Source organism: Vidua macroura, chromosome Z (genome assembly GCF_024509145.1).
Source record: "Vidua macroura isolate BioBank_ID:100142 chromosome Z, ASM2450914v1, whole genome shotgun sequence".
NCBI classification, from domain to species: Eukaryota; Metazoa; Chordata; class Aves; order Passeriformes; family Viduidae; genus Vidua; species Vidua macroura.
This window is the reverse complement of record NC_071611.1, coordinates 38,959,364-38,968,173: the sequence shown is the minus strand read 5'-3', so window position 1 is coordinate 38,968,173 and position 8,810 is coordinate 38,959,364.

Here is an 8,810-nt window from a genome sequence, read left to right as displayed (position 1 = left end):
AGGCCATCCCAACAAGATATCATCTGGGATTAGTCTGCTAAGGCTCTTCAGCATTTGTGATCAGATGTTAAATCCATATAAAAATGAAGCACATTCCTTCTATTTCTTTTAAAGACCTCTTTGTCCTTAGTCTCCCAGTATGTCAGTCTCAGCACAAGGAAGCCATCGCCGAATCTGGGCGCAATTTAGCACACACAGGATCCTGTAGTTGTCTGCAGCCCAATATAAGCTGGCCTCATGGTCAGAAATCAAACCTCCTGATATACACAGTCAAATGTGGATTTTTGAATACAGAGAATCTGCAGATGCCATGGTCATGGTGATAAGTACCTGGAATAGAAATCCCTGTGAGCATTCTGGCTCCACTGCTTGTATGGAGTTACGAAATGACCATGCAAATAAAAAGTGTTTTCTAAACTGCTCATCACACTAGGACCAAACCAAACACACGCAGAGACTGAATTACCTCTTGTCCATGAAGAAAATATTGCTTTTGATTGCAGGATTGAGGTTTTTGGCAGGGTACCAGGGAGCTCCCAGTGTGGTTGCCTGTATGACCCAGGAGTGCATACGGCTAGAGGGCAAACATAAGATTCCTGCTGTGCCAACATATCAACCTTTGTAAACACAAATATGAAATGAAAAATAAGAAGCAGTACAACCATATCATGCCATAGGTAAGTGCTGTATTTATTATTCTAATGCAAATAAAAAGATCTTTGTGGAGGTTCCACTGACTTTCCCCTCAAAAATAAAGCATTTCTAAACCCACAAGAGCTGATGGGAATATTTTTTCTCAACTTGATAAAAGATCCCAGGAGGAGAAATCTAATTTTAAAATGTCTATTTTTTTTTCTTAACGCCTTTTCAGTCTTTATTTTCATACATTATGGTGTATGCCAGTTATCAAAGTGTATCTAAAGCATACCCTTGAAATGCAGTGTTCAAGTGTCCCTGACCCCTCAGTCACCAGTTCCCAGCCACTGAGCAGGCTGCATTCTGCAGGAATAGTATTGTGTGGCAAATGAAATTCCAGTAATTCGATTTGTCTGTTTTCATTGTTATAATGTAATTAGAACTTCAATTTGAAACTGATCTGAGGAAAATAGATATTTTCCTAAAGTAATTTTGATTGTTCTGTTTTTAAATTTTGATAGAAGATATCACCAGGATGAGAAATACCAGGATAGATAGTTTCACTTTCAGCTAACTTGCACCCAAGTTTTATACAAAGTTTCTTCACAGTAGACCTGGGAAGAAATTTATAGCTCTTACTGCAAGCTGTGTGAAATGTAATGTTTTTTTTCTCTGAGTTTGCTCAGAGGATATACATTTGTCTGAAAACAAAACAGCAAATTTCTTTACTTCATCTGAATTGCAAGTCTCACTTTTTCATGTGCTTAGAAACTCAGCTTTTTACTCTTCATTCACAAAGAATCCACAGGCATCACCAGAATGAGAGCTGTGCCAGGGGTAAGGCAGCTTCAAGATCAAAGTGCAGATTTATCAAGAAAACAATGAATAATATGAAAACAAAACCACTTTAACTATGCAAAGTCATTGTAGATTCATACCAATAATATTTCACTCATTACCACATTTGTGAACAAAAAGGAGAGGCAAGCATAAAAAGGAAAGGCAGAATGACATTAATGAGGTTGCAAAAATGCAGTTGAAAGATTTCTCCCTCAAGTTTCACATGTGTGTAATATAATCAGTGATGGATTAACATGCTGGAAGTGAGAGGTTTGAAAGATTTTCTGAACTCTGGACAATGTCTAGCTTAAAAGTGGTGTTGTAGCTATTCTGAATAGTGTCTCCAAAAATGTTATTGGAGTATTTATAGCAAAAGTATTGCAATATTAAACTTCTCTAATAACAATTTTGTTTCACTTCTCTTAGAATTTACAGTGTTAAAATGCAGGAGTACCTACAGGGAGAAGTTAATGTTTTCCTGTCTGCAAGACTCTTATTCAAATATACTACAGAATGCTATACTGAGAGCCTCAAAATACTGCAATAAACATTTTCCAAATGTCATGGTCGAGTCAATTTATGTAAATAAACCAGTGTCAGTAAAATCAGAGAAATAGAATTTAAATGTGGTACTAGTGCATTTATTCTTTGATGATCCCTTTTAAGATTTGTCTGCTACAAATCCATCAGTTCAGAACTTTTCTATTTGTGTAATCACTGACCAGTTTTGTGGTTTACACAGTGCTCCTGTGATTCAGAAATGAGGGCAAGTACTGACTTCCATACACTTGAGTATAGAAAAAAAAGTCAGGGAATGTTCTTATATATATTGTTAGAAAGGAAAAACTAGTGTTAGTAGGGGCAAGGCTCTTTTTTGATTGTTTGTTTTGGAACAAATTCAGGAATAGAAGGGTATTATTAGTATTGCAATGCTGGCAGGACATAACCTCCTCAGGTCTGGCTGCTCTCATTAATTCCAAGTAAAACTGCGTCTGCTTTCTCTGCCCTGTGGTAGAACTAACATTCCTGTCCAGAGAGTGAAAGGCTTCAAAACATTAGCATGAGAAGAATAGTTTTAACATTAGCACATAGGAGGTTCTTCTCTGGAAATATTTCTATATCCTGTCTCAATTAAGTTAAGGTGCTAGTTGAGACAGGCAGAGACCACAGATCTTCTAAAGAGTCATCTTTGCTCAGCTCTGACCACATTTCTACCACCAGCTGCACTTTCCTGTCTTTTACTGTCACCTGTCTCTGATGCTTGTTGGATCGTTTTGTGATTTGGTCCAAGTTACAAAGCAAAAAAGAGTTTTGAAATAGGAACCTTCCTAACAATTTGTAGATGACCTTGCAGCCCAGCATATATTCCAGTAGTCTCACTAGTTGGTCAAAGATTCATTCAAAAGCCACATACAGCTCTTGAAACAAAATTGCAAAATTTTCAGTCTCATAAAAGGCAAATACAGATGTCAGGAAAGTTCTCTCTTCTGTAATCTTTTCCTGGCAAGTAATGTAATCAAATGGCCACCTACATAATTTCATGAGGGTAAAAGTTTTTGAAAGATCTTTTCTTAAGAAATGCCCAAAGCAATTGGTGGATACCTTAATACCTTTTGTCATATTGAAGAATATCTTGTGAACAAGACTGAAATCATCTGCTTGGCAGAATTTTCCCAAGATCCTCTACAGTGACAGCTTCTCAAAACATCTAGCTTTCAACACAGTCTCAGATGCTGACTTATGTTAATGCCAAAATCATAAACTTTTATCTACACGTTATCTTAACAATAGAGTGTACAAATATGTTCATTCATGTCTACTTAGAAGAATGGACAACTTCTGCTATTTTTTTAATGATGATTAAAAATTACCTCAGAACCTTCTAACTCAGAGTTAATTTGGCAGCTGGTGGAATTCATTATAAAATACTTCAAAATAACTGAAAGATTATGTTTATTTTGCTATTAAAAAAAAGAAGAGAGAGAAAAAAGCAAAAGAAAAAAGAGAGGCAGAAATGATCTTGCTGCATGAAGGTTGCTATTTATTCTGGGTGCTAAGACCTCATCTAGAAGTGATATATGAGTACCCTATTATATTGTACTGTGTTAAAAGTACCAGAATGAACGGAAAAGTTCTGAAGTGGTAAGTCTGGGAGGTGGTATTATCATGACCTGATGCCCTTCAGCAGGAACTGAATATGTTCTTTCTTCAGGACTCTTACCTGACGTTCTCAGAAAATGAATAGGACTGTAAATTCCTCTTAGAATGTTTAGGACTCTAGAGCTGAAACCTCCTTCTAAAAGGCAGTGTAGTAGTAAATTTTTTAAAACTTTAGAATTCAAAAGGAAGCTAGAAGATTTCTTGTGCTCTTCTTCAGACAGTTTTTTACTGTAACCTACATAATCACAGTAGCAAAATAGAGTAATTTGAGAGCTGCAACACACAGATAACTCATGAAAGGAGGTGGGAGAGGTCCTTTTACATGTACCAATATAGCTTTGGAGGAAAAAGTTCAGAAAACAGTCTGACACAGTAGAAAAAAAAATCTGAGTTTATTTTTACTTTTCAAACTTGTATGGAAATTTCTGAGCTTAGTTTGTGTTTTCTTGAAGAAATTTGAGGAAATCAATATTTGGGATGGGAGGAAAGCCTGTGCTCATTAACCTGCATCAACTTCAAGAGTCCAGTAGGGAAAGATTACATCTGGTATAAAAAAAAAAATCTCAAAAAGCTGTTAAAGGTAAGTAAAAACCCTTAAAAGAAAAGAGTCATCAGCAGAGAGCTAATGAAGCAGGATGAAGTGTTGAATTATTCTATATGAATACTATGTCCAAAGTATTCTTACACAAGAATCCAAATGAAAGCAAAACTATTGGTGATGGAAATCAGATACCTAGGTGACATCCATCCTGGATTACTGGACAAAATGGATTTCCAGAATTATCTAGATATTTCTATTTAATACATTCTCTATTAATGCATCCATCTGAAACACAAAAAAATGTGACTCATGACCCCCACACTAATGTTGTAATTTTTGAGGCTTTGAGGGGCCTTTACTAAATATCTGCTAAATATTTTTAATGTGAACAAAGTAAAGTTCTGTGATAGGCAGAGAGCTGCCTTTTCTGGATCACTGGTCCCACACCTTACAGAGGAGGAACTAGTCTGTGGAAGATGGGACTTACTGTTAGATAGGGTGCCTGGAGTTTCTGGTAATGAAAATAAAATATATTAATGCCACATATCTATATAAAACATAATTTTGTAGTATATTGTAGTACAATTCACAGCAGTAAAATTAGTGGGACGGGAAATCAGAAGCATTTTACACTTATTTTGCACCACATTAAGAAAGTCCTTAGGTATTGGGAAAGAAAGGAATGAAGCTCCTCACACATCCCTGATAAAACAGGGGAAACAGAAAATTTAAAATTTTAACCTGAGACAAAGCATATTTGATTTTCATGGTATTCACATGGATCTATCAAAGTAAAATGCTATTCCTACAGTCAAACAGGATTTCAGATGTTTATAGTTTTTGTGCAAAGAGGAGTTCTGAGTCTCAGTTTTTAATGAACCACTGTAGACTTCAGTAGCTTGTGATTTTAAAAAGTTTTCATAACTTGTTTTAAACTGACAAAAAGCATGACAAAAGCAACTGAATGTGATCATCTTGTTTCACTCATCTCTCATTTTATTCTCCTGTTTTGTGTTATTGAATCACTGGAACTCACTCTTTAATAATATATCAGGAACCTGATCAAATAATTAAATGCTCTCATATTCCTTGGCCTAGAGGAAGTCAGAAGTAACAAATACTTTATAAGTATTCAGATAGCAGAAAAAATACTGTTTTAATTATACTTCTCCCAAAATGCCCTCTTCTCATAGGTGATGTGTTTTTAACATTTAGTCTAAAAAAAAATTACTGGGTAACTCTACAAAGACATTTATAATAATTTTACAGAATTAATGAATCATCAGGAAAATAATATCAAAGCACAGCTGACTAGGTTCCTATTCAGCACTTCTGAATCACTGCTCATTGAGCAAAGTAATCACTGGACAATGGGGGTTTTGCCTGAGCAAACTGTGAGTCAGGGGACCTGGACTTGCATTGTCTTCACTGGGAGTTTTGCTTGCATATGGAGTGAGCTGAGACTTGTGGTGAATGGCTAAGCAAAGCACCCAATACATCACCATTCTGAAGTTAACACTAGGTGGTAGACATAACTGGCAGAAATACATACATTTTTGGAGCCATGTGAAAGGCTTGTGTAAAGCAGCATTTTCAAACACATTGTCTCTTATTTCCCCTTATTTTGGCCTAGATGTTTTTGTTTTGAAAGGCATCTGGCTGTTCGCTCTGACATTCCCTTTAGTTTAACAAATTAATTAAAATAATTTCCTTTCTGAATGCAGTCTGTAGGTGAAAGAGACACCTCTGTTTGGAAGGGAAGAGCTGACATCCTTGCAGTTTGAAAGGGAAATCTGTTCCACTGTCCATACCCTCTATGATTGTTTAGTTGGAGGAGGGAGAGATTTCTAACTAGCCTGTTTTCAGCATGCAGCTAGGCAAGTGCATCTCCACTGTGTAGAGACAGTGCTACACATTTATGGTACAAATTCCTCCATGGGTCCACGTCAGTATGAATGACACCTTCAAGCTGCCTCCAAAACCACTGAGAGCTGGTATAAATGGAACACAAGTAAAAGCTAAAGGTGAAAAAGAAGATACAGTGAACTAAAGAAAAAGAACAAGATGGCAGGAGAAAATAACATGAGTGAACAGAGGGAAAAGGAGTATTACAAACTACCCAAATAAAGCTCATAAAATAAGGAATGGTTTGGAATAGGCATCTAAGATTCAAATAGGGCCAAGGTCTAACTTTCCCTCAAAACTTGGATTCATTGATTCAAATTAAAACAAGACCCGTTCAGAGTAATTTTTCTCTGACTCAAAGGAAACTAGTGGTGGGCTAAGGAGTAAAAATGAAGATAGAATGAATGGAAGTAAAGGGAGAAGGAAAGCAGTGAACCTGCAAAAACATGGGGAGTAGTTGTTTTACCAAGGAAAAGATGGCAAGGGAGGACAAGGACATCAAATTAACTTGTCTTGAGGTAGAAGTTCAGAATGGAGCAGAATGGATGGAATAACTGACAGCATGAAGACAAATCTGATATGTAGTAATTACTGAATCTGTAAATGAGGGATAGGATACTATATTATGGGAGAGGTATTAGATTTACATCTTTCTTTTAGCGATTTCTGGTCCGAATGAAAAGACTACTGTTTGTTTTCTTTCTATAGATGCATTTATAATACATGTCAGAAAAGCTTTCATTGTATGTCACAGAAATCTAAATAAAAACAATGTGCAGTGTATCAATCCTTTGTCTTTTTACAGAAAGACGGCATTAAAATGTGGATTCAATGCATCTCTTTTGTGATTGTAATTAATATTTAATTACAATAATCTGAACTTATTTGTACAACAATAGTATTTGTATCCTCCCAGAAGCTGAGTGAAGAAATGAGCACTGACAGAAAAAATTGAAGTAATATATCATACCAGTGACATTCCATCTTTCCTTTGAAACATACTTGTTCACACTATAATCCTTAATTTTTCTATATATATGATGACAGGCATTTGACCACATTTCAAGAAGAACAATGAGTAATAAATATTAAAGGACAGTTCCTGTTTTAAGCTAATTGCTGATTACCAATGAGTTCTGTGAACTCTGGATCCCAACAGAGAATGGAATTTCAGAATGAAAAACACAGCAAGAAAATAAATGCTGATCACCACACAGCCAGAGCGTCTGGATGCCAGGGATACAATGAAACAGGTATTTTTAGATCTTCCCCGGTAGAACCCAATTACTTTAAATCATCCTAGCCTACGTGAACTAAAGACATAGAAGCGAAACAGAATTTCTGCCACTCTGTTTTGCAAACCTGATGCTGCTTTTTCCTTTGCTGAAAATTTCCATGTTTTCTCAGAGCCTGTTTCTTTCTCACAATAAACAATGCAAAGCCCTCCTGCCAAAAAAATGCCCAAATGCTAAACAGTAGCTATTATAGTCATTATTATAGCAGCAACTTTGAGCTGCATGCTTTTAAATGATAATTATTTTTACAAAAGATTTTTGTGTCTTGATTGCAGTAATTATGATTCCATAGTAGTAAATGTCTATTTAAAAAATCACATTAGCTTACTGTTCCAGCTAAATTAGTTTCCTTAAATGAACTTCATACAAATGAGTGGGTTTTTTCTGTATTTATCTTACTTGCTATACTAACAACAAACTAGGATGTATTAAACAGCTGATAAATTATTGTTTCATTATAAAAATAACTATGGACAAAGATGTCAAATGAAAAGCAATATTTTTTATGAAAAGTGCTTCATGCAGATAATACCATATTCTAATTCAGGAATGTCCATTTCTCTTTAGTCTTGTTTCTCACCTATCTGCCTTTGCTTTGTAAGGAGGACATATCAAGAAAAAAAAGGCAGTGGAAAAGGAAAAAATAATCCGAGACCAATCTGTTTTACAAGCTAATGTACACGTGCTAATGATAAGCCTGTACCTTGTTTAAAAAATATCCATTATAAACAACACAAGATCCAAGAAACTAGCTTCTTCAACAGCAAGTCTGGGAATTAAGACAGAAAACAGTTCAGTCAGTGGGACACCCAAAAATGATGCTACTATCCCAAATCAGGACCCATGTGGGACCATTGCTCTGTTACCATTGTGACAGGCAGGAATTGGAGGTCACGATTTAAAGTACCCGTGGCAGTGAGTACTCTGCTGGAGCATCCCGGGGGCACTCTCTGAAGCTCTGCTGATTCATAAGCTACTGAAGTTCAGCAGCTGATCAGAGAAAAGGCCTTAAAAAAAAGGAAATTGGGAAGAGGAAACCAAGAGAGACCTGAGCAACAGGGGGTAGCAAATTTCTGGCTCCAATGCCATGCTCTTTTGTAACTTGCCAGAATGCTGTATTAACTTTTCAAATGGACCTGTCTCTCCCTCAGCATCCATTTAAGTGTTTGACACTGGCTGTGGGAAAGCCAGTGAAGCCATAGTGTACAGCCGTTTGCATCTGAAATGCTATCAGCTACCCAGAAGATCCCATTAGATTTCTTACAATGACACAGTCCCATCCTATCCCCAGTCCCTCCTAGACAACCTTGCTTATTCTTCGGTGAGAATCGCCCCATTGTAAATACAGACATTCACATCCTTGATAAGACAGTAAGGGGAAAAGTTCACGAGCCACATCCTCTGCTGGTATAGCTTCGTTTCCCTCCCCTCTT